Source organism: Bos taurus, chromosome 26 (assembly GCF_002263795.3).
Source record: "Bos taurus isolate L1 Dominette 01449 registration number 42190680 breed Hereford chromosome 26, ARS-UCD2.0, whole genome shotgun sequence".
Classification (NCBI taxonomy): Eukaryota; Metazoa; Chordata; class Mammalia; order Artiodactyla; family Bovidae; genus Bos; species Bos taurus.
The window spans coordinates 7,323,608-7,351,307 of record NC_037353.1 but is presented as its reverse complement, the minus strand read 5'-3'; the positions used below and the strand labels follow the sequence as shown (position 1 = coordinate 7,351,307).

General features: G+C 39.9%; 1 protein-coding gene and 1 long non-coding RNA gene across 3 annotated transcripts in view; one reads left to right on the top strand and one right to left on the bottom strand.

Moving 5' to 3' along the window:
* Positions 1 to 27,700, top strand: part of PRKG1 (protein kinase cGMP-dependent 1) — a 1,418,431-nt gene that overhangs the window by 962,421 nt on the left and 428,310 nt on the right.
* LOC132343934 (uncharacterized) lies at positions 12,286 to 20,253 on the bottom strand. Its single transcript, XR_009492952.1, has 2 exons — positions 20,112 to 20,253; positions 12,286 to 12,542 (listed from the first exon to the last, which is right to left on the bottom strand). It is a non-coding gene; the product is annotated as an uncharacterized lncRNA (long non-coding RNA).

The window sequence follows — 27,700 nt, the reverse complement described above, 5'->3', positions numbered from 1 at the left end:
CTCAGATCTGGGTGTTCAGAAATGAAGTTGGTATGAATTGTTCTGGAGGGAAATAATCCAATTTCCAGTCCTTGTGCTTCTGGACTTCATAGTATTTCTGTAGTTCATAGTAACGCTTCCTAAAGTCTAATTGATTTCGCATTCCAGGATGTCTGGCTCTAGGTGAGTGATCACACCATCATGGTTATCTGGGTCATGAAGATCTTTTTTGTATGGTTCTTCTGTGTATTCTTGCCACCTCTTCATAATATCTTCTGCTTCTTAGGTCCATACTGTTTTCATCCTTTATTGTGCCCATCTTTGCATGAAATGTTCCTTTGGTATCTCTAATTTTCTTGAAGAGATGTCTATTAGAGAGCTGGTATTGGTTAAAAACAATTTTTAATAGAAAGCTTGAAAAAAAGTGAAAGTGAGAGTGGCTCACTCGTGTCCAACTCTTTGTGACCCCATGGACTATACAGTCCATGGAATTCTCTAGTCCAGAATACTGGAGTGGATAACCATTCCGTTCTCCAGGGGGTCTTCCCAATCCAGGGATGGCACCCAGATTGAACCCAGGTCTCCCACACTGTAGACGGATTCTTTACCAGCTGAGACACCAGGGAAACCCAAGAATACTGGAGTAGACAGCCTATCTCTTCTCCCAGGAATCTTCCTGACCCAGGAATGGAACTGGCGTCTCCTATATTGCAGGCAGATTCTTTACCAACAGAGCTTCCAGGGAAACTCAGAAAGCTTGAAAACGCCAAGTCAAACGCCACAGATAATTTCTGGATTCATTAATTGCTGTTGAGGTTCCTTTTTTAATCAGCTTGCCAGTGAAAAAGTCACTGGTAAATTCATGTGTTTATTTTGTCCTTAAGATGTATTAATTTAAGATATCTTCCTTTTGTAACAACGAAGATTAATATTCTTCTTCTTAGACATATAAAATATTATAAGTTCTGTTTTTCAAAATGGGATTACCTGGTAGCTTAGAAGGTAAAGAGTCCACCTGCACTGTGGGAGACCGTGGTTCGATCCCTGGGTTGGGAAGATCCCCTGGAGGAGGGAAAAAGAACTTAGTGTCAATTCAGCCAACAAGCATCTGAATTCTTACTCTGTGGATTCATTTAGTCATTACTGAGCATCTCCTTTGTGCCAGGAAAAGTGCTTGGAGGGAGAACTGTGAAGATAGAATAGCAGATAATATTGGCCCTTAAAGGGACACTGTACCCCCAATACCCAACACTGTAGTTGGGGATACAGATGATAATTTCTGAGTTCCATGATGGAGATATATAAAAAGGTGTTATGAAAAGGCATCTACCCCAATCTAGACGATGGATTGAGGGGTGGGGAATAGGTTGAGTTCAAAGACTTCTTGGTAAAAACTATACAATTGAGCTTAACCTTTTTTTTTTCCCCTTTTATAAACACTTTAGTTCTTCATCATCACTTCATACAGATGCTGAGGTACCACCCTCTCTTGCCATTTGCTCGTGACTTTTTGTGGTTTTTTCCTTAAACAAGGAAATTTGGAGTAAACACTGTATTGCCAGTTAGTCTTTTAACAGCAACTTTAAAATGCCAGTACTATTGTATCATCAATGCAAGAAGACAGCACTTACACTACAGGACAAGGGGGTCTTAATTTTTAATTCATTAAGTCACCTAACGAGTAGAGAGGGGAGGAGAAAATCGTTCCAGGCAGGGGAATAAAATACTCAAATAGAAAGATGAGAGCATATGATTAGAGAATTTCAGATGGTAAAGCGTCTGCCTACAATGCAGGAGACCCAGGTTCGATACCTGGGTTGGGAAGATCCTCTGGAGAAGGAAATGGCAACCCACTCCAGTACTCTTGTCTGGAAAATCCCACGGACGGAGGAGCATGGTAGGCTACAGTCCATGGGGTCGCAAAGAGTCAGACGTGACTGAGTGACTTCACTTTTACTTTCACATTAACATCTATGGAGACTGAGGCTATAATGTAGGTGCTTGTAGCCTAGAGGGGCAAGTCAGGGCCTAGCACATGAAGAACCATATGTCCCATGCTAAATAATTGGGTTTTATCTGAAAGATATGTAGATAGCCATTAAATAGTTCTAAGAAGGAGAAGGATATATTGGGTCTGCATTTAATAAAAATACTCTGAAATAGTCTGTAAAAGGTATTGAATGAGGGGAGAGGAATGGAACTGATATGATTTGCCAAGTGAGAAATAAAAAGGATGTGATCCTGTATCATGGCAGTGGGAATGGAATACTATAGACGGGTTTAGTTTTATCAACTAGACATGATCAACAAAATATATATGGGGAAAGAAAGGGGTCTAGGAAACTGCCCAGTTTGAGTGGCTAGTTAGAGGTGATAACTGCCTAAGAATTGAAAGACAAGAGAATCGGCATGGAAGCAGGTATTTTAGATGTAGTGCCATTTTCTGATGATGCTAAAGCTGAAGCTCCAGTACTTTGGCCACCTCATGCGAAGAGTTGACTGATTGGAAAAGACTGTGATGCTGGGAGGGATTAGGGGCAGGAGGAGAAGGGTCGACAGAGGATGAGATGGCTGGATGGCATCACCGACTTGATGGACGTGAGTTTGGGTGAACTCCAGAAGTTGGTGATGGACAGGGAGGACTGACGTGCTGCGATTCATGGGGTCGCAGAGAGTCGGACACGACTGAGCGACTGAACTGAACTGAACTGAAGACAAATTCTGTGTTGAATGTGTATACCACAGATCTAAACATCTGAATTGAGAAGACACTTAAAATCATTGGGTCAAAGATCTCTGTCCTTCAAGAACTTGAGGGAGTAAGATATGGTTAATAAACACAAAAAAGATATATATTGAAATATTTTTGCAAGTTACATTTTATTGATAATTAAAATTTAAAGTACAGGTTCATCTGTGCCTTAATCTTAGCTACACATATGAAAGTCCTTGGGTTTGGGAGTTTTCTTCATGGTTCCATACCCAGGGTCTGTGTGTACCAGGGCGTAGTGGCTAACTAAGCCTTAGGGAACATTCGTGGAAGGAAAATGGAATGAAGAATAATGTGTATCAGTGTAGGAGAAAAGCCTCAACAGTCCTGGAAAAGGTATAGGTGACTCATACAAGAATGGGTTTTGATTAGTAAGTAGCTTTCTGGGAGAAGAGAAGCGAAGTGAAGGTCAACAACCATGGTTGTCCATGGACAGCGAGGGTGCAGTAGTCATGGTGAAGCAGAAAGCAGCTAGTAGGGGAGGTATGGCCTGTTCATGGAGTGCCTTGGAGGTCAGTGGAATTTAGCTTTGGTGTAAAAACAGTAAGGATCATGATTTGTGACAGTGAGGGGTACATTACTAATAAATGCAAGAATAACTATTACTATTTCCTTGAACTCTATCTAAATTTCTTTCTTTTTACCTGTAGAATGCAGAAAATATCGCGGGCTGGCATGGCATTCTGGGAGGCATTCCTTCCTCTGCTCCTTCTATTTGTTGTTGTTATTCAGTTGCTCAGTTGTGTCTGACTTTGCAACCGAGTGGACTGCAGCACATCAGGCTTCCCTGTCCATCACCATCTCCCAGAGCTTGCTCAAACTCATGTCCATCAAGTCAGTGATGCCATCCAGCCATCTCATCCTCTGGCATCCCCTTCTCCTCCTGCCTTCAGTCTTTCCCAGCACCAGGGTCTTTTCCAATGAGTGACTCTTCACATCAGGTGGCCAAAGTATTGGAGCTTCAGCCTCAGCATCAGTATTATTATTCCAAGAATATTGCTAACAGGCAGATCTTTATAATGTAAGGCAGGAAAATATTTTCCTTGTAGGGTCCCTGGCTGAGTCCGAAAAGTAAATAAAGACAAATTAACGGGAAAAACAGCGTACTGTTTTATTTAATATGAGTTGTATGTAACGTGGGAGCCTTCATAAAGAAATGAAGACCAGAAGGAACAGTTAAAACCTGAGTATTTCTGTGCTGGGGTTAATGAAGAGAGAGAAGCGTGCAGAACTGTGATGCGTCCATGACTGTGAGGTGCATGTAGTCAGCTGGGTAAAGCTTAGGAAGACTTCTTTGCTGGGTCTTTTCAGCACCACTTTATCTTTGGAGATAAGGATTTCCCTTTACTGCAGATACAGGGAGGCACCTTTCACATGAGGGTTTTATGACCTATTTCAGGGGAAAAGGGCAAAGGGACAAAGGTCAACATATCCATCCTGCTTCTGCTGTTTTCTGAAACTCCTTCAACTTAAAATACTCAGTATGCCACAGTACCGTATTTTGGGTTAGCTTGTTCTGAACCCCATCAATTGTTTTACAGAGTCCTGCCCAACTACCCAGTTCCCCTTCAGGACACTCCTCTTTATTCCAGCACTCTTAGAGAATTCCTTACTTCAGGAAACTATCTATATATTTCCCTTGGTCCAGACTTATCTAAAGTATACCGACTCCTGCCATAAATAATATAAACTTTCTCTAAAACCCAGAAAACCCACAGATGTGTATTAATATTTACTAAGCTCCTAGGACAAGAACCAAAAGGTATGAATTCTGTAGAGGATGTCAAAGATAAACTAGACTCTTTCTATATTATAATTCCATGTAAGGGGGGACTTGTTGAGTAAGTGAGGCCAGAATGCCGAACACATTTGTTTTCTAATTTAAATGTGCTTAGGGCGTTTTCCCAGGTTTGTTTTTCCAATGAATAATTTTATTGCTGTATTCATATTTATAATATTTATTGAGTCTTTTTCTTTTATGAACTGATTGTTTTCAAATGCTTTCAAACTGAATTTTGCAATATGACTTTCAGTCTGTGAATATTCAGCTTCAGTGTAAGCATTTCGTTTTGATAGTGACATGTTATGATTGTACCTTTCTTAATACATTTCTGTCTTTGTAAAAACTGACACCACCAATGCTGATCGCTAAGTGACTGAGAAGAGCGTTTTTCAATATGTATCTGTGGTGAGTGTGCTCTGCATCTCAGGTGCTGTGGGCCACCTGTGTTTACATCTCTGCCTCTGATATTCTTCCCTGTAAGTTTGTGTTCCTTTGAAGTGAAGTGAAGTGAAAGTCGCTCAGTTGTGTCCAACTCTTTGTGACCCCATGGATTATACAGTCCATGGAATTCTCCAGGCCAGAGCAGCCTTTCCCTTCTCCAGGGGATCTTCCCAACACAGGAATTGAACCAGGGTCTCCTGCATTGCGGGCAGATACTTTACCAACTGAGCTGTGAGGGAAACCCGTCACCTTTATACTCTTGGTCTCTATGTGGCTGTAGTTTCTAGCCGTAACTAGGAATCCTGCCATTTGCATTATATGCATTTGGTATTGTGTTTGATGTGTCCTGGGTTACCATAACTTGAAATTCATTGCTTATCAAAGGCCAGCTCTTTGGTCATCAATTTTGGCCTATCTGTGAACGTTCTGTATAAACCTGTGGTGGATTCATTTTGATATTTGGCAAAACTAATACAATTATGTAAAGTTTAAAAATAAAATAAACTTTAAAAATAAATAAATAAATAAATAATCGAGGCAAAAAAAAGAAAAAAGAAGTTGTGTTACTTTGTGACTGCTTTCTATCTAGAAAACAGTAAGCATTCTAAACAAAACTTCTATAGGGACAGTGGAAAGTTTCACAAACCTAAGTATAGGAGATAAAAAGAAATATATAGCCTTTGAACTTCAAGGTCTTATTATTTAGCTCATCTGCCTTATCATCATTTGTTCACCCTGAACTATACTCCAAGGGAAAATAGAAGATGGAATGAGAAATTTCTAATGAAACAAGAAACAAAGAGCAAAACCCTGTGCCTATTTATGTAATCTGACCTATACAGTAGTGAAAAGAGAAAGGAGATAAACACTTTATGTATTTAGTAAAGATAAATTACTATTATACACATAAATTGCATTACTGTTAAATCAAACCTATAGATTATTAACTGGAGAATAGGGCTGTGTCTGTGAGTTATAATGTTATGTCTTACTAATTATTCTAGAAACAACCTAGATGCTTTAAAAAAAAAGCATTTTCAATACTAAGGAATTGAAGGAAAAACTGTTTCTTATTCCCCAGTTATTTTACAAAGAAAACCAAAGCACTATGAAAGGATTCTTCCCTGAACAATCCAGGATAATCCATGTTTCACTGTGTACTTTTTCATACCTCCCCCAACCAATCACATGCCAACTTCACAAACAATGAACAAATGTTTGTGATGGCTTTGTTCCTAAGACAAGGCAGTTCTGACAGTAATACTTTAACTCTCTTCCTTAGGGGGCTTTTGTAAATATCATTATTTGCATTATTAGGAAATAAAGTGTTAAATTACCCCCAGTCAAGTGACATGATGTGGATTAATTAATTGCTGTTGTGTTTTCAGTGCTTTTCAAAGGAAGTCCTCTAGACATTAGATTTGCAGTAATGGTCAGAAACAAGTTTCTTTATTAATGAGGTCTTATTTCTTCCATGTGTCATCAGAAATAAATCATTAGTTAATAATTGGATAGGTATCCTCTAACTTCTTTTATGATTCCTCCTCTTCCTCTCCTTTTCCATCTGCTTATACTTCCCAGGGCTTTTTCCTTCATCCTTTGCTCTTCTGCTGCTTCTTCCTCACACTTTCCGAACCCCATTTCTTTAACTGTCATTCTTAGTAAATGATTCCTAGGTGGATTGTTCACTTGTTAGTATCTCTAACTGGGTCCCCACTCCTGCACTCCTGAATGCCTATCTGCAGCTTGCCTGGGGGCATATTGTAGTGCCTAAAAACACATGTTTAAATTGAAATCAGCGTTTTGTCAAATCTGTCCCACCATCTGCTTTTCTCTACTTGTGAGCTGTGCCATTGACTTCCCAGTATACCAGGGTTTAAACCTGGGGGATTTTTTTTTTTTAATAACTCCTTCATCCACATGCTTTTCCCCAATTTATCAAATCAGTTTTCACTGGTTATCTGTTCTTTCAGACTGCCTTACCTTTCTCTTGCCCTACTATCGTCTCTTTGTTGTGCCATGTGATATTCCTCCTGTCAGTTTCTCCTCCAGCACAGTCCTCTATAATGCAGTCAGATTTATTTTAATGAAGCACCATATGGATCAGATGAATGGTTCACCACTGCCTGTTTTTGTTCAGTTGCCAATTCGTTTCCAACTCTTTGCAACCCATGGACTGCAGCATGCCAGGCTTCCCTGTCCCCGCCCATTGCTAACCCCTACTCCAAAAAAGTACTCTTTCATGTTCCTCCAAACTCTGTCCCCACAAATATCTATGGTTATAAGGTTGTGATTTCTGAGGTTTAAACATCTACTTCCCAACTGCTTTGAGCCACTGAGCTTGCATCCCTCTACTCCCCTCACTCCACTTCTCTCCACCAGCCAAGCAAAACTACCTGCTTGCCACGCAAATGGCTCCTGATCATTTTCTCCTTTCTCTGAACCAGAAGACAGTTGTTTACTATAGAACACTGTTGGTCTTCTGACCTTTGGCTTTATTCTCAGAAGCTTCTTCTCAACTGGTAGTAATTAGTTGACTCTTCTGATTTCTTGAGTGCCCATTTTTTGTTTCGCTGTAGACTCTCAGATTTTTCCCTGGCTTCCCGAGTGGGTCAGATGGTAAAGAATCCGCCAGCAATGCAGGAGACCAAAGTTCAATCCCTGGGTTTGGATAACCCCCTGGAGAAGGAAATGGCAACCCACTGGAGAATTCCACGGGCACAGGAGCTGGACAGGCTATAGTTCATGGGGTTGCAAAGAGTTGGACACAACTGAGTGACTAACACTTTGACTTTCGTGGATTTCTCCCAACCTTTCTGACTTTGTTTCCTGTGAGGATGCCCCATATCCCCTTTCAGTAATAACCAGGGTGCCCTGTCCATTTATTTACTCTCTGGGCTATTTTGAGTCATGGCCCCTCTGAGGGCCAGAGGCCAATGGAATCACACAGGGCTTGGAGCTCAGAAGAGTCCATTGCTTGCACTTTAATGCTCTGTGACCATTGTCTTGAAATTCTCAATAATTTTACCATTAAGTTTGTATAATTAGAATTCGATGGGACAGTGAAGCCACTTGAAGCCTGGCTTATCAGTGACCCCACCTCTTCAGGCCTTCCCGCATTCTGAGAGCTGGCTCAGGGTCCCTCACACCCCTGGCCCCTGCATGTCCTTCCCTCCACACTTCCTACCACTGCCTCCAATGGGAGCCTGGGCATGGACATGTACACTTGCCATTCCGGTCACAGACTCTCAACACTGTGGTGACTTGATGGGGCTCAGCTAGGAGGATCCTCTTTTTTTTAACTTTTAAAAATATTTTTATTTATTTGGCTGCACCAGGTCTTAGCTGTGGCATGTGGTATTGAGTTCCCTGAGCAGAGATTGAACTTAGGCCCACTTCGTTAGAAGCGCAGAGTCTCAGCCACTGGGCCACAAGGGAAGTCCTCCAAAAGAGACTCTTGTCCACTCGCTGCTCCTATGCAAGCACCTCACACATTCCAGCTAAAAGGTTGCAATGCCTCTTCCACCATGGGTTGGTAGGGTGGACTTGTGGGAAGAGGAGATATCTGAGTTGAGTTCTCTGAGTCTGTCTGGGGTACAGCACGTGTATCCAACAGCTGGCAGGAGAGGGTGGGGCAGGCAGCCAGTGACTTGCACTGGTGTGGTCTTGGTCCATGGGGTAGGCAGTGCAGGGGGTTATAGGGATTTGTACTTGCCTGGAAACATCCCTGTGTTTGAAAGAATACAAGATTAAATAGCAAATAAGAAACATATGACAAGTGGAGAGAGGAAAGAAAGAGTTTTATAATTTTCTTTTAGAGTTTTATATTTTAGTAATCTTTAGTGAACTTTTGCCCCTGCATTTTGAACAAGGAGACCTTCATTTTTATCTTGTCTTTGCAAATTTTGTAGCTAGTTGGTCTTGGCCCATTCTTCAATTGCATTATATGTTTCATATCTACTTTTTTGCTGCACCCCAATTCTAGGCTTCCCTGATGGCTCAGGCGGTAAAGAATCTGCCTATAATACAGGAAATCTGAGTTCCATCCCTGGATTAGGAAGATCCTCTGGAGAAGGGAATGGCTACCCACTCCAGTATTCTTGCCTGGAGAATTCCATGGACAGAGAAGCCTGGAGTAGGCTACAGTCCATGGGGTCGCAGAGAGTTGGACACAACTGAGCAACTTTCACTTCCTTGCTCAGTGACTAAACAACAAAATTCTCAGCTTATTTCCCAAATGCAGCACTTTCCATAGAGTATTAGAAAATTGCACCTAAATACCCAAAGCAAAGCAGGGTAGTGCTTTAGAAGTGGTTAAGAATTCAGAAAACTAAGATCATGGCATCCGGTCCCATCACTTCATGGCAAATAGATGGGGAAACAGTGGCAGACTTTAATTTTTTGGGTTTCAAAATCACTGCAGATGGTGACTGCAGCCATGAAATTAAAAGACACTTCCTCCTTGAAAGAAAAGCTATGACCAACCTACACAGCATATTAAAAAGCAGAGACATTACTTTGCCAGCAAAGGTCCATCTAGTCAAGGCTATGGTTTTTCCAGTAGTCATGTACGGATGTGAGTTGGACTATAAAGAAAGCTGAGAACCGAAGCACTGATGCTTTTGAACTGTGGTGTTGGAGAAGACTCTTGAGAGTCCCTTGGACTGCAAGAAGATCCAACCAGTCCATCTTAAAGGAAAGCAGTCCTGAATGTTCACTGGAAGGACTGATGTTGACTCCAGTCCTTTGGCCACCTGATGCTAAGAACTGACTCATTTGAAAAGACCTTGATGCAGGGAAAGATTGAGAGCAGGAGGAGAAGGGGACAACAGAGGATGAGATGGTTGGATGGCATCACCGACTCAATGGACATGAGTTTGAGTAAACTCTGGGAGTTGGTGATGGACAGAAAGGCCTGGCATGCTGCAGTCCATGGGGTCTCAAAGACTTGGACACAACTTAATGACTGAACTGAACTGAAGGTTTTGAATCTGACTTTTAAAAGTGAAAGTGAAAGTTGCTCAGTTGTGTCTGACTCTGCGACCCCATGAACTGTCGCCTGCCAAGCTCCTCTCTCCATGGAATTCGCCAGGCCAGAATACTGGTATAGGTAGCTGGAACAGGGAATCTTTCCAACCCAGGGATCGAACCCAGGTCTCCTGCATTGCAGGCTACCAGATTTCAATCACAGTTTTGCAACTTATTAGCCACTGTTTGAGTAACTATTCTTTTTTTTCCCCCCTTTGTCTTAGTTTATCTGTAACATCAAGATATTATTCCAACTTCATAGAGTTTTTGTAAGATTAATAGAGACAAGACCAGTATTTGGCCTATAGTAAATATTCAAGCATTGCGATTCTAAGTAGCTTTTTGAGTCTGCAAGTTATAGTTCAGTAAGCTGAACTCCATTTACTTTAATAATACATTCATCCCTTGTGGCAAAAAATAGAAATAACTACATGATTTATATATTTTTCAAATTCTTTGAAAAAAGCTAAAATTTCTTTCAGCATTGTTAATTTATGCTTAGCACATGCTTACTGGTAAATCCTTATGTGCTATAATTTCTTTATAAACAAGTAACATCTTTGTTTCATTAATCTTTGTATTCCCCACAGCAACTATTAGATAACAGATGCTCAATATATGTTTATAGACTGAACTGATTTGTACTAGGTTGAAACTGTATGAAATGATTGGATTTGGGATCAAAGTGGTTGAATATTGGCAATATCGTTAGGTGCCTATTTCCTTAGGGTCGTAGTCTATTTCTGTAATCACTTGTTTTAAGAAATTAAAATTAGTTGAAAACTAAAATGTTGTGTAAACATTTCTGTAAAATATTCTTTGACATCTTAAAGTGGGATAGTTATTTTTATTCCAAGTTTTTAGGAAGATGTGCAATAAAATATTGGTTAACTAGAATTTATGTGTAATAATCTCTAATCTCTGATTATTTAAATTCTTCAGTAATGAGGATTGACTTTAAAAGATTTCCATCTCCCTTTCATAGTTATTAAACAGGATAAATATTTTTAATTTGTGATATTATAGGATTTTAAAATTCTAAATTTTGTCATTGAATAATGCCATAGTTGTAGGTTGAGATTATTTTTAGTGTTAGTTTCCCGAAGACTGTATTTCAGGAATTTCATTTTTGGTGGTGGGTGTTGCTTAGGAGAGACTCAACCTTCTCTCCTTGAAAGTGTAGTACAGTCAAAGTTTAATGTGAGGGTTCTAGGTAGTTATTTTTAAAGTTTTTGGACATTTTAATCTATCATATCTGTAACTGTTTATCTGTATTCATAGCCTGAATAATTACCAAATTAATAAAAGTAACAGAATCTTTATAACAAATTTTTGAATCTATCCCTTAGTTATGGAATAATTCATGATTTTCATACTCTCATTTCTCTGCATAATTACTTTTTAAAAATAAGTTCTCTTCTTCACATTTCATTGTACTGAATCTGTCCCTGTGTTGAAGTAAAAGTCTTGTACTTTCCTTTGGCCTTCATTCATTCACTTTAGCTACTTAGTGGTAAAATGAAGACCCGTTGCCAGTGTGTGTTTATGGAAAGATTTGAGCCGAGTTTAAGAGCAAATGCAAATGCCAGGCAGACAAATTCACTAAATCTTAGTTACTGGTCAGACTTTAGAGACTACTTCTTATCTTGCTTAGCTTATATGGGGAGTTTTCTAAATACGATTCTCTGTCCCATTGCCACCAGTCTGCATGCTTAGGGAACACGGTAAAACTGTTGCCTTTCGCATTCTTCAGCAGACTGTTCTGCTTCACTAAGAATACATGGATATCCAACTTTTTCAAAAATGCTTTCATAGGGAAAGTAGAAGTTAGATAATTTATACAAGAGATCAGGAAAGAAGTAGCGAGACAGATAACATCAAAATATCATAGGACTGTGAAGTAATTTTTTGAATACTTTCACCATCTTTGCTTAAATTCATTATCTGCAAATCATGTTGTGGAAGCAAATTTTATGTTCACTTGAACTGGGAATATCAATGCTTTGAAAAAATGCTAAAACTCGAAAGCCCCCAGCATCTAAATAGATCTTTACTGGTCCTTTAACCCACTTCCTTCCTACAGAAAGTCATGTGATTTATCACCAGCTACAGCAAATTATGGTAAAATATATGTTACTCACATTATAGAAAACATATAGTGAAAAAGAGCAGTTGTTTTTTCTCTCTAGAAAATTCATATAAGCATAGACTTCTAACACTTACCAGTTGTTTATCACTAGGAATAATTATGTAATTTATTTGATTCAATCTTCCCACTTGAGAATGAAGTTAATCATATTTATTTCCATTCTTATCAGAGGATTGTATACAGACAGTTATTTAATTAACTGAGCACATATTATTTGAGCCCCTACTGTGTGCCCGACGTTTGCTGGATTCTGGGACTAGGGTGGGCCAGAGTCTCTACCTTCTAAAGCTCTGGGCCTTAGAAATGAAGTCTCTTGAAAACAGCAATTATCATAGTATTCATCCTCTTCCTCTCGCTTAGGACTGACTTCTGCTCTGTGAGAGCCTGGCTGGCTAGATGAAAAAGACATAAAATAATAGGATACCGTTCCATCAAATCCAACTCTTTTCCAACTATATTTTTTAGGAACACTAGAAATACCAAGCATCACCTGGGGTCAGATGAGTGTTGGATGGATTCATGAAGAGATAAGGATGCTGTCCTCCAGAGTGGCCAAGTATCTCAGGCCATACTGCCAGTAATTGGTGAACGTGAGAAACATTCTAAGATGTAATGAAAAAAAAAAACCCACTATATGTGATAGTCAGAATATACCAAACACATTGATTTGGCTTTTGAAAGACTTTTTAAAAATGCACTCCAGATTCTCTTTAAATAGAGAGCTCATCTAATGAGCTTTAAAAATGTTTTGATTGACCAGGTATCCTTCAGCTTTTAAGGAACATTTAAAATATATTTACTTAAAAATGACTTAATAAAGTTAATTTTGAAGTAATACTCAAGCTTAAGGGGAAAACATTGCAACCATGTGTATAAGGACGTCATATTTCACGACTCCACAGACACAATTCATTTTGTATTTTATAAGAATGATACCATCTGGAGTTGTTCATTTCATTGTGGCCCTGCACAGCTATCCAGTAGAGCTGACAGGAATAAACATTATCTCCAGAGTCCTTTTAGCCTGCTCCTCCTCCTCTAATTCTTTTATTTTCCTTTTATTTCCCCCCAGAGAATATTTCCCAGTGCCTCGTGGCCTTTGGCTTCTTATCTAAATATGCTATCTGAAGGTGTGTGGAACATGGGATCTAAAGCTTTCCTATCTTTTCATTAAGGGGAGAAGAAGTCCCTTTAAAAATTAGTACTTTTCTGCATTCCATTTCTTCAAGATAACTAATTATTAAACTCAGTTTAATTCAGTTCAGTTGTTTGGTCGTGTCCAACTCTTTGTGACACCATAAATTGCAGCACACCAGACTTCCCTGTCCATCACCATCTCCCAGAGCTTGCTCAAACTCATGTCCATCGACTCTGTGATGCCATCCAACCATGTCATCCTCTGTTGTCCCCATCTCCTCCTGCCTTCAGTCTTTCCCAGCATCAATCTTTTCTAAGCAGTCAATTCTTTGCATCAGGTGGCCAACGTATTGGATTTTCAGCTTCGACATCAGTCCTTCTAGTGAATATTCAGGACTGATTTCCTTTAGGATTGACTGGTTTGATCTCCTTGCAGTCCAAGGGACTCTCAAGAGATTTCTCTAACACCATAGCTCAAAATTATTAAACTAATCTTCCAGAAATTAATACATTTGCCCCACCCCCACCACGTGTGAGAGCTTGCGTGTGTTTAGATGTTGTTTAGTCGCTAAGTCCTGTCTGAGTCTTCTGTGACTCTGTGGACTATAGACCTCCAGGTTCCTCTATCCATGGGATTTACCGGCAAAAATATTGGAGTGGGTTTCCATTTCCTTCTCCAGGGAATCTTCCTGACCCAGGGATCAAAGCCATGTCCCTTTCGTCTCCTTCATTGGCAGGTGGATTCTTTACCACTTGGCCACCAGGGAAACTCATATAGATAATATGTATTTACACACACACACACACACACACACACACACACACACACACGCGCCCACACACACACAAAAACATAGGTTACCCAAAGTGATGAGTTTCAAATGGAAACATTGTAGATACTGGGACAGGGAGGACTTAGAGAAAATATTTGGTTAATGGACTTTTCAGACTCCAGAGGCAGGTGCCTAATCTTGCAGATATGAGGATGAACCTTGTCACACCTCATAAGGCTTACATGTGTGCTTTAGTTTCTTACCCATTTCTGAGTATGTCTTGATATTTCTGTTTTTTTAATGTTTGTTCTTGAATAGCTTATATATAGGCACTCAGGCAAATTAATGTTAATTTCACTTCACTCATATCAGCCAGTTACTTTGTGTAGCAAATGATGTCAGTATCCCACCCACATGGCTTTCCTTTCCCACACAGACTCCCAACTGCCAGGACCAGCACTTGTTTGCTTGAAGATGCTTTCCTATTGCTACCAGAGCATACACTGCCTTCCCATGTGGCAAGCTAGAAGTGCCAGGCTGATCATACCTTTGGAAGCAGCTCTCACCCAGAGACCAATAGGACCCGGTGCCTGCATACCCAGGCAACCTGGGGTTGGGGAGCATTCTAAGGTTTAATTCTATGTTCTACCCTGGTTCCCAGTATTTCCCAGAAGAATCAAGCTCCAGTTACACAAAGTGGAAATGTGCTTCATAATTAAAATGCCCTAGACTGTGCTACCCTCCTGACCATTGGTTTTTGTGATTGTCTCACAAATAAGCTCCTCACGCTTATATCATGTCTAGGGTCTTTTAGAGGTTGGTAGAAGGGACACATAAAATAAAACACTGGCTAACGGTCTCTTTTCTGTGAATTTAGGTTTAGTCTACAGGTTATATTTTCAAAGTTTTCAGTCTGCCAAAAGTATTGAAGTAATCTGATTAAGTGCTGTGAGTAAAGGTAGATTCCTGTCTGAAAAAATTGAAGCAACCACAGAAGCCTTTTTTTCAGATTTTTTAAAATGTAAATTTCCTATCTACCCACCAAATAAATGTATCATGGTCTCTAATGCTTTGTTGCTGTTCACTTGCTAAGTCATGTCCCACTCTTTGCTATCCCATGGACTGCAGCATGCCAGGCTTCCATGGTTCTCTCTATCTCCCTGAGTTTGCTCAAACTCATGTCCCATGAGTCGGTGATGCCATCCAACCATCTCATCCTCTGCCATCCCCTTTTCCTCCTGCTTTCAATCTTTCCCAGCATCAGGGTCTTTTCCAATGAGTCAGCTCTTTGCATCAGGTGGCCAAAGTATTGGAGTTTCAGCTTCAGCATCAGTCCTTACAGTGAATATTCAGGACTGATTTCCTTTAGGATTGACTGGTTGGATCTCCTTGCAGTCCAAGGGACTCTCAAGAGTTTCCTCCAGCACCACAGTTCAAAAGCATCAATTCTTCGGTGCTCATCCTTCTTTATAGTCAAATTCTCACCTCCATACATGACTGCTGGAAAAACCATAGCTTTGACTAGACAGACCTTTGTTGGCAGAGTGATTTCTCTTTTTAATACTTTGTCTAAATTTGTCATAAATTTCCTTCCAAGGAGCAAGTGTCTTTTAATTTCATGACTGCAGTCACTGTCCACAGTGATTTTGGAGCCCCAGAAAATAAAATTGGTCACCTCTTCCACTTTTTCCCCATCTGTTTGCCATAAAGTGATGGGACCAGATACCGTGATCTTAGTTGGTTTAATGTTGAGTGTTAAGCCAGCTTTTACATGCTCCTCTTTCACCCTCTTCAAGAAGTTTTTTAGTTTATCTTCACTTTCTGCCCTAGAATAGTATCATCTGTATATCTGAGGTTGTTGATATTTCTCCTGGGAGTCTTGATTCCAGCTTGTGAGTCATCCAGCCTGGCATTTCACATGATATACTCTGCATATAAGTTCAATAAGCAAGGTGACAATATACTGTTTTGTTAACTCCTTTCCCAATTTTGAACCAGTCAGTTATTCCATATCTGGTTCTAACTGTTGCTTCTTGATCCGAATACAGGTTTCTCAGGAGACAAGTAAGGTGGTCTGCTGTTCTCACTTCTTTAAGAATTTTCTAGTTCATTGTTATCCACACAGTCAAAGGCTTTAGCATAGTCAATGAAGCAGAGATACATGTTTTTCTATGATTCAAGGAATGTTCGCAATTTGATCTCTGGTTCCTCTTCCTTTTCTAAACCCAGCTTGTACATCTGGAACTTCTCAGTTCATGTACTGCTAAAGCCTAACTTGAAGGATTTTCAGCATAACTTTGCTAGCATATGAAATAAGTGTAACTGTGCAGTAGTTAGAACATTCTGTGACATTGCCCTTCTTTGGGATTGAAACGAAAACTGACCTTTTCCAGTCCTGTGGCCACTGCTGAGTTTTTCATTTTTGCTGATGTATTGAGTGCATCACTTTAACAACATCATCTTTTAGGATTTTAAATAGCTCAGCTGAAGTTCCATCACCTTCACTGGCTTTGTTCATAGTAATGCTTCCTAATTCCCTCTTGACTTCACACTCCAGGATGTCTGGTTCTAGGTGAGTGACCACACCATCATGGTTATCTGGGTCATTAAGACCTTTTTTGTATAGCTCTGCGTATTCTTGCCACCTCTTCTTAATCTTTTCTGCTTCTGGTAGGTCCATACTGTTTCTGTCCTTTATTGTGCCCATCCTTGCATGAAATATTCCTTTGATATCTCCAATTTTCTTGAAGAAATCTCTCGTCTTTCCCATTCTATTGTTTTCCTCTATTTCTTTGCATTGTTCACTTAAGAAGGCTTTTCTTTTCTTTTCTTTTTTACTCTCTCCTTGCTATTCTATGGAATTCTGCATTCGGTTGGGGATATCTTTCCCTTTCTCCCTTGCTTTTTGCTTGTCTTCTTTCCTTGACTATTTGTAAAGCTTCCTCAGAAAACCGCTTTGTCTTCTTGTGTTTCTTTTTCTCTGGGATGATTTTGGTCACTGCCTTCTGTACAATGTCACAAACCTCCGTCCATAGTTCTTCAGGCACCCTATCTACCAGATCTAGTCCCTTGAATCTATTCATCACCTCCACTGTATAATCAAAAGGGATTTGACTTAGATCATACATGAATGGCCTAGTGGTTTTCCCTCCTTTCTTCAATTTAATCCTGAATTTTACAATAAAGAGCTCATGATCTGAGCCACAGTAAGCTCTCAGTCTCGTTTTTGCTAACAGTATAGAGCTTCTCCATCTTCAGTTGCAAAGAATATAATCAATTTTATTTCCTTTTTGACCATTTGGTGATGTTGATGTATAGCCATCTCATGTGTTCTTGCAAAGGATGTTTGCTATGACCAACGTGTTCTCTGGACAAAAATCTGTTAGCCTTTGCCCTGCTTCATTTTGTACTCCAAGGCCAAACTTGCCTGTTACTGCAGGTACCTCTTGACTTCCTACTTTTGCATTCCAATCTTCTATGATGAAAAGGGTATCTTTTTTTTGGTGTTACTTCTAGAAGGTCTTATAGTTCTTCATAGAAGGTCATCTTCAGCTTCAGCATCAGTGGTTTGGTCATTGACTAGATTACTGTGATGTTGAATGGTTTGCCTTGGAAACAAACTGAAATCATTCTGTTGTTTTTGCGATTTCACCCAAGTACTGCATTTTGGACTTTTGTTGGCTATGAGGGCTACTCCATTTGTTCTAAGGGTAAGTAACCACAGTAGTAGATACTATGGTCATCGGAATTAAATTCACCAATTCCCATCCATTTAGTTCACTGATTCCTAAGCTGTCGATGTTCACCCTTGCCATCTCCTGCCTGACCATGTCCAATTTACCTTCATTCATGGACCCAGCATTCCAGGTTCCTACGTACTAGTATTCTTTACAGCGTCGGACTTCACTTTCACCACGAGACACACTCGCAACTGAGAGTCATCTCCACTTTGGCCCAGCTGCTTCATTCTTTTGAAGCTATTAATCGGCCTCCACTCTCCCCCAGTGGCAGAGTGTACGTATTACTGCCGGGCTTATCACTGTAAACAGGTACTATTTGTGGAGCAACATTTTTTTGTCCAGAATTTGTTGATTATATTCTATATTTTAACTCAGTTTGGTTTTCAAAAGTTCAGGCTTCCAAGTGAAATATGCATTTTTAAAAACCACAAAATTCACTTCTTTATTACGCTAGCACCCAATCTCTGTAATCACGGGTCCGTGACCATCAGATAGCTTTCCATAATAGCATTTGCCACAGAAATGTAGAGAATAGTAAACTCATTTCTAGAAGATTGCACCGAGAGGATTTCCATCTGTAGATTTTTTATGCACTTCATGACCAGCATTGCTTTGCTTCATACATAGTCCAAGCAGTAACTTTTTCATAAAGCAATTCAAAGACTTTGTTTTACTCCCGTCTCCCACTGCATGACAACAGTATCCACATTCGAATTATTTAGTTAAATGACTGTTTCTCATAATTAGGCCAAAAACACACTCAGAAGTTGGTAGGATGAACATTCAGAAGGGTGCTGGCTCTTCAGTGATTGAAAGACCAGTTAACATTTTGAAAATAAACTCACTTTTTTTTTTTTTTTTGTATTGATAAATTGTCCTAGAGAACTAGTTTTTTTTTTTTCTCAATAAAGTGTATAACTGAGTTGACATAATTTAGTTTTTATGTTTTTTTTTTTTTCCTGTATGCTTCTAAGCACAGTTATTCCTTGGTATCTACAGGGGTTTGTTTCAAGATCCCCCTCAGATACCAGAATCCTTGGATGCTCACGTCTCTTATACAAAATGGCTTAGTATTTGCCTATACGCTCCTCTTGTACACTTCAAATCATCTCTAGATTACTTATAATTGCTAGTTCAAGCTAAATACTCTTTAAATATTTGTAAATACAATATAAAAAATATATAAATAGTTGCTGGTGTGTGGCAAATTCACACATTGTTTTTGGGAAATTTCTGAAAAAAATGTTTTCCAAATATTTGTATCTGTGGTTAGTTGAATACTTGAATACAAAACCTGTAGATTCTGAGGGGTGACTATACATTTTATACATTTTTAACCATCACAGAAAGGTTAAAGAAGATTAAACATGGTAACAAAAGTATGCTTTTAAAAATATATGTCTGCATATACATATCAATTTTTTAATTGAAATATAGTTGATTTATAATATTGTGTTAGTTTCTGGTATGCAGGAGAGTGACTCAGTTATACATATATATATTTTTTTTTTCAGATTATCTTCCATTACAGTTTATCATAAGATATTGAATATATTTCCTTGTACTATATGCAACCTTGTGGTTTATCTATTTTATATATAGCAGCTTGTATCTGCTAATCCTAGACTCCTAATTTATCCCCCCACCTTTTCTCCTTTGGTAAGTATACATTTATTTTCTGTGTGTATGTCCATTTCTATTTTGTAAACAAGTTCATCTGTTATCACTTTTTTAGATTCCACATGTAAGCAATGTCACATGATATTTGTCTCTATCTTTGACTTACTTCACTTAATATGATAATTTCTGGGTCCATCCATCTTGCTACAAATGACATTATTTCACTATTTTTTATGGCTGAGCAATATTCCATTGTATATATGTACCACATCTTCTTTATCTGTTCATCTGTTGATGGGCAGTTAGGTTGATGCCATGTCTTGGCTTACATACAAATATTTAAAAAGGCATATATATTTAGATTTAACTGTAGTCCTTTGGGGCTGCTGTCACAGAATACCACAGAGTACTAACTTACAAATAACAGGATTTTACTTCTTATAGTTCTGGGGTTTGGAAGCCTGATGTTAGTTGCCAGCATGGTCAGCTGAGGGTTGCCTTCCAGGTCTGTTTCCTCACTGCATCCTCACATGGTAAAAGGGGTGAGGGAGCGCCTTAGGGCTTCTTTTATAAAGCACTAATCCCATTCATGAGAGCCCTGCTCTCATGACTTCCTCACCTCCTGAAAGCCTCACCTCTTAATACCATCACACAGGCTACCTTCAGAACATATATATCCATTGCTACTTACCAGTAAGTTTGGGGTAATAGAATTAGATTTTGGAATCATTCTGATTGGCTCCATATGCAGTGCTGAACAGTGAGAAGTTTCCTTTGTTGCATCAGTAAGAAACATTCTCTCATTATGTAATTGGCAAGTCTGTACCAATGGATAACAGGCCTAAGAAGTGTGCAAGTGACAATATTCAGAGTTAATTAACTGGCTTTACACCTAATATCTCTCATAAAAGTACTCTAAATTATTTTTCTTGGTGATCCAAAAAGAAATAAATACTTTATCCTGTATAATCAAACAATACAGTCATCTTTTTTTAAAGCTAATTCTTGAGATTCTCCTTTAATGCTACCCACTTCAGTTACTTCCCAGAGCATCATCAGAAAGGAAGTACCCACAGTTTCTACTGAGGGTTTATTCTTGTCAGAAGTCATTTTCCTTTCTCCGCATACTGACTAGAGATGTCTACATAGTAAATTCAAAATAAGCTTCTGTCTAAGTGGCTGACTTTCATAATGAGTTTTTGTCAGAGAAAAAGCAGCATGTAGTAAAATACAGACACACACATTGAATTTAATGCCATAACAAAATGAAGTCCTTGAGTCACTTGTATAAGAAACAATCTTCTACAAATGGAATTGGGGTGTCTGATCACATTATCCCAGGTTTGTCCACATAGAAGCAGCATTACTGGCCTTTCTCTATAACTGTTCAGGATATCCAGGGCCTGTTGCTTTTGTTTTTTTTTCCTACCCCCAAATACTTCAGTTGATATCAACACAGAATAGGCAGGGGCTAGAATGAAACCACGGAGAAGGCAATGGCACCCCACTCCAGTACTCTTGCCTGGAAAATCCCATGGATGGAGGAGCCTGGAAGGCTGCAGTTCATGGGGTCACTGAGGGTCAGACACGACTGAGCAACTTCACTTTCACTTTTCACTTTCATGCATTGGAGAAGGAAATGGCAGCCCACTCCAGTGTTCTTGCCTGGAGGATCCCAGGGACGGGGGAGCCTGGTGGGCTGCCATCTATGGGGTCTCACAGAGTTGGACACAACTGAAGTTACTTAGCAGCAGCAGCAGCAGCAGAATGAAACCAACATCAACATCTGTTTGTAAATAAAACTTTGCATTTACTTGTCATTGTCTTTATGTGGACTTTTATGACATTATCTGGACTTTTTAAAAATAATAGAAGCCTACACAATCACATATTTTTAAACTTTTTCTTCTTTAGTTAGTTTTCTTTTGTATATGCTTTGCTGTGGATACGACTGGTTTCAAGTCTGGTCAGGGTGAGTACAGGGCTGACTCAAGGAGGCTTTGTTACATCTGACTCACCCTGAGATGAATAAGATAAGTTGCTGGCCTCAAGTACCACTTTGGAAACAGACACAGTCACAAGTATGATTCATGTCCATATGTGAGACGTTCTAGAAGAGATAGAAAGTGTTCTGAGAGCCTGAAGCAGAGAGGAAATAATTGTCTGCAAACAGGAAAATTAGCATGAATCACTGTCTCTGAAGGTTTCTTTTTTCACTTGAGTTCCATGAGTCTAGATCTCTCAGTGTGATAAACCAAACTGCATTGTTAGAGCTGTGTGTCCATGACTTTAAATGTACTTCCATCTATAGGAAACAAAGTTTTGTATGGACTTGACACTGATCTGCGGCTGTTACCATGTAGTACTTATCTTTCCTCCTGGTGGCTCAAGAGTAGGTCTCCACTTAGGGAAAGCAGCTGCGGTCACTCCTGGGGAACAATAGAGTTAATGCCAGACATGGGCACCTGGGTTCTAAAATTTGATGCAGGTTATGGAGTGAGAAGAATGTCAAAACTGTGCTACCCAAATCCCATTAGAGGTACCAGGGTGAGCAGTGGAATTGTTGCCACAGCATAAGAATCCCCAGGCCAAGCCCTGTGCAATTGCAGCAATCGTTACAGGGACTAAAACATGAGTGACACTCCCGTAATTGCACACTACTGGCCTGCACACCCGTGGGGAATCTGCTTCTGGAAGTTTTTTTTTTTTTCAGTCTTCATCTTTTACATCAGAAAGATATAACTTTTTGTACAACAGAAACAAAAAATATATTGCCTTTGATTTTTTGAAAAAGAACTTTGTGTGATACCATATATGTAAATTATGGTTTATATTTTACAAAGCACTTTAATTCTTGTAATTCTTCTAGGAAATAGTTTTTAGTCCAGTTTTATAGGTGGAGATGATCTGCCAAAGATTACATAATGTGACTTAGGCTACCTTCTAAGTGATGGAATCAGAGCTTAATTATGTCCAAGTTTGATTATATTTTGTCAGCAAGATTGGGGATGGGGGAGATGAGCCCCTGGAGCTGGGGCCAAGTCTACTGGATCTGCTCTGTCCCACCTCCTGAGAGCTTTCCACTGAACAATGGTTTTCTCTACTGCATTTGCCAGATTCCCACTTTCCCATTTAAGTGCTGCTCCCTTTCTGTATTTCTATGGGGAGATGGGAAGTAAAGTTTTTCAAACAAGAATTATAGAATAATCTGAGGATTTCAGAGAAGGATAAATCAGTAACTAATACAAGTTCTGTATTTTGATATGTGTTAATTATTTAAAATCTCCTCCTCTAAAAATGATAACAACCTATATCCTGAATTTAAAATGCAGAAAATATTCTAAATAAAACCTCATACCGATTACTCACAAAAGCAAATAGAATGGTAAATTTTGAGAACAAGATGAGGAATTTATAGGTCAGGAGACACAGCTTTTAATTTTGGCTTTACTGCCACCAACCTTTTGGTTCATTAACTCAATCAATTAATATAAAGCATTTGAAAAATGGAAGGGTTAGTTGCTTAGTCATGTCTGACTCTTTGTGACCCCATGAGTCTGCCAGGCTCCTCTATCCATGGATTTCTCCAGGCAAGAGTACTGAAGTGGGTTGCCATTTCCTTCTCCAGAGGATCTTCCTGACTCAGGAATCCAACTCAAGTCTCTTGCAGTGCAGATAGATTCTTTACTATCTGAGCCACCAGGGAAGTCCCACTAGATTAAAAAAAAAAAAAAAAAAATTTGAGCGTAGCACCTTCAGTAAACTTAGAGGGTAAAAGGAAGACATACATTAAATAATTACACAAATAATTATAATAATGATAAACTATGAATAAATTAGTTTTTTATAAGAGTAAATGGCAAGCAGCTGAATTAGTCTGTGGACTAATAAGGCTAGTAAGAGTCAGCCAGGTCTCTGAGACCACGAGGATAAGTAGGAGTTACTTAGAGAAAAAGGAGATATACCGTGAATGGGCCTGAGTGATGGAGGGGTTGCTGGGCACATGTTCCAGGCAGAGGAGGTAGCATGTGTGATGATCCTGTGCCCCATCATATATCTGAAAACTCCAAAGATCACAATGGCTGCTGTGACATGAAGGAAGGGGAAGGGGGAAGAGTTAATATTGGTGACACTAACAGTGACATACATGACCTTATAGATTGTTTCCTTTATCTATTGCAGCATAACAAACCAAATCTTAGATGCTTAAAACAATGATTTATCATTTCTCATGACTGTATGTGTTGGCTGGGCTCAATTAGGTGCTTCTACTGCTCTGCATGTTAGCTGCTAGCTGTGTTTACCTGTGAGCTCAGCTAGGGTTTCATGTGTGTCTTGGTTTCCTCAGGGTGGCTGGAATAGCTGGGACCTCTATGCATGGTCCCTTATAACTCACCGGTCTTAGCCAGAGCTTCGTAAAGGCTGGCTAGATTTCAAGAGGGTGGGAACTAAATGTGGCAGACGTCTCATGACCTGGTCCCAGAATTGGCACAGCTGTTCTATTGGTCAAAGCAATTCTCATCCCTTATTCGTGTGGAAATAAACTCCATCTTTTCTTAAGGGTTTTGACAAGGCTGTAGAGAGAGGGAGAAGATTTGTTTTGAAGCATCTTTGAAGACAGTGTACCACGTAGAAAAATGTGAGCATTTTGGATTTGAGATTGTTATTATCCATCGCATGACCTGTGTGCTTGTAGTGCCTCATTTCCCGTGATCCTCACAGCAGTGTTGTAAAATAATCAATGTTAGCATTTCCTCCATAAGTCAGGTGGGCCACAAAGCTATTAAGTGGCAGGGCCAGGCACTGACAGAGGTCTGACCAGAGCCAGTCCATCTTTTGTTTCCTGTTTGTGTTTATTTATTCATGGTTACGCTGGGTCTTCACTGGGGAGGTTGAGCTTCCTCCAGCAGTGGTGAGCAGGGGCTACTCTTCCTTGTGGTGCGTGGGCTTCTTATTGCGATGGCTTCTCTTGCTGTGGAGAACTGGCCAGTGGCTCTGGGCACATGGGCTCTCGAGTGCACAGGCTTTAGTAACTGTGGAGTATGGGCTCAGTAGTTACAGCTCACGGGCCCTAGAGCCCAGGCTCAGTAGTTGTGGCACACAGGCTGAGTTTCCCCACAGTGTATAGAATCTTCCAAGACCAGGGATCAAATCCTTGCATTGGCAGCCAGATTCTTACCCAGCGGACCACCAGGGAAGTCTCACCAGTCTGTGTTTTTGACCCCTGTGCTGCTGTGTGACGTTCTGCTGGCTCTCCATCATAGTTTCGTCATCTTTTCAATCATGACAAGAAGTTCTATGAGGATGAGTTAAAAGTTAGGATCATAATAATTAAAGTCATTATATACATGTTTTAAAGCATAATAGTTTCTGCCTTTGGAAAATCTCATTATTGTTTCATTTCCTGATGTGTTTCAGAAAATGGGTTAATAATTTATGAACATAGGAGTTCATTAGCTCCAATTTGCTAGCCCCATCTACTGTTATTGTTATGAGCTGAGATCCCCGGAGTTCCACTGGTCAGATGTAGTAGACACGTTATCCGGGACATTAGAGGCGCTCTCTCCATCCAGCTGCCCTTGCCGGTTGCCTGCCTATTTCTGGAATTCTCAAATTCATTTCCCATGTGGTACCATTAGTACATCTTCCTCCTACCACATGGTGTTCACTACTTCTCTTCTCTCCGATTCCAGCATTTTTAGTGAGATTACCGTGCAAAATTTCCATGCGTCTAAAAGCTCATTATGTATTTGCTGCTGAAATAGGAGGTTTGCCTCTCTTTCCTTGTGTTTATTTCTATTAGAGATTCTGCCTCCTGTTCCACCTCACATCCTAATAGCTTACAAGACTTTTAGTGGAAAGATGTAAGTCACACAGAGGAGGGATTTTATGTCTCTAGGTCTTCCTTCTCCAGGACAAATCCAAATGGCCAATACTATACAGTACTAGGAGATTTGTGTCTCCCTCCGTTGACCAAGGCTTTGATATTGGTTTGAGATTTTCTGACTTCATCTTTATTTAAGATGAATTTTCTCCCAGAAGGATAATCAACCCCTCATGCCAGTAGACTTCTGAGAGCCGTCTACTAGTCTTCCAGGCATGGTTGTGCATGTATGGATACTGGGTTCTAAAACACCACTTAGACTTGAGCTGGGGTCCCTATCATGCTATTACATCAGTAACATTTTCTATGACTTCATACACATTTTATAGCCCAACCTTATGTGAGTTTACTGCAGTGTTGAGGTAATCATGATTTACCCGTGGGTTAAGAAAGACATGTTTTCTTATGAAGGGATGTAAATTGCTGGGCCTACATTCATGCTATTAAATTATCATGTTACCCAAACAACCACTTGATGGATTAACATTGTTACTTATTTCTGAGTTGTTTTGATGTTTTAAAGGACACAGGTGTTTTCTCTGAAAGAAAATTGGCAACATGTTCCCACTGGCAGATCTGTGTGTCAAAAGAGAATTGGTTGAGATAATAAATGTGCTTTGAAAAGAACTGGTTTTGTTTATAAAAGTTTTTGTGTGTGACTGTGGCCATCTGAAACTTTGTAGTTTTCCTGTTATTAGCTCATTTGACTTTCCAGATGATAGAAGGCCTTAAGACTGTTGGAGGAAATAAGAGAGGGGAGATAATTGTGTTCTTCAATTTTTGAGAAGCTTCCTAGAAGAAAAGTCATTGCAAAACAGACATGGGTTTTCTTTGAAAATTAATTTCCTGAAACTGAAGTGTTCTTTTTAAAAAACAAAAAACAAAAAACGGTCACTTTGCACTTCTGAATATCATTCACTGCCTATGGCAGTGACAGCTTTGTTTGACTGGGCTATAGATTAATTATGACAGAAGTTTGTTTTTGGAGGAGGAAAATGGCAACCCACTTCAGTATTCTTGCCTGGAAAATCCCATGGACAGAGGGGCCGGAGAGGCTATACAGTCCATGAGGTCGCAGAGTTGGACATGGCTGACGTGGCTTAGCAGGCAAGAATACACACTGCCACAGAGATTGTTGTATGCCCTGCTGCTGCTACTGCTGCTAAGTCGCTTCAGTCGTGTCCGACTCTGTGCGACCCCAGAGACAGCAGCCCAACCAGGCTTCCCCGTCCCTGGGATTTTCAAGGCAAGAACCACCCCAAAATGTAGTGGTTTAAAACAACAGTGATACAATGTTTCCCACGATTCTCTGGGTTTACTAGACTCAGCGGCCAATCCTGGAGCTCCATGTGGTATAGCTGAGGTCTGGTTATAGCTTGAACATCCAAGATAGCGTCATATCCTCCATGGTCTCTCCAAATTTCTGTCTCCATGCAGTAGGCTAGGCTGAGCTACCTTACAGCTTGGTTGCTGCCTTTCAGTAGCCCCAAAGTGAAATTATACACCTTTTAAAGGGTTAGATCCAGAAATGGCATTTTGACCCTATTCCTTTGATTCAAAGCAAGTCACCAAGTTAACCCAGATTCAGTGGGAGGAAATTAGCCTTCATCCCTTGATGGGAGAAATGCCGAAGTATTTGTATCTGTTTTTAATATCACCTCAGAGATATTTGTTCATTCATTCATTTAAGATTCAAATGTCTTCTATATCTGGTATTATTCTCAGGGCTATGAAGAGTAGTCCTCCAGGGTATATCTTGCTCAACTCTCAGCTTCACTACTGGCAAACTATGCATCTTGGTCAAGTTTATTCTCATCTCCATGACTTACTCTTCTCATTTGCAAAATGGACATAATAATAACAATGGTTGCTCTATATGCAATAAGTAATTTAATTTTCATGATTGTGGTGTTAATACATGTAGAGCACATAGAGTGAGTTAATGCATGTGAAGAATGGTGCCAGGCATGTAGCAACTCACAGAGTAGTCATTATTTTTGTTATCACTAATGAGAAAAGGAAAGACAATTGGTGACTTGGCTTCTCAGCTATTAAATGACTGATTGTTTTAGCAGCACAAGATAAAATTGCCTTGCAATTCTTATAAGACTGAGCATCAGATCAGTCGCTCAGTCGTGTCCGACTTTTGCGACCCCATGAATCGCAGCACGCCAGGCCTCCCTGTCCATCACCAACTCCCGGAGTTCACCCAGACTCACACCCATCGAGTCAGTGATGCCATCCAGCCATCTCATCCTCTGTCGTCCCCTTCTCCTCCTGCCCCCAATCCCTCCCAGCATCAGAGTCTTTTCCAATGAGTCAACTCTTCGCATGAGGTGGCCAAAGTACTGGAGTTTCAGCATAGAATCCTGTAAAATACAATGGTCTTGCTTTTT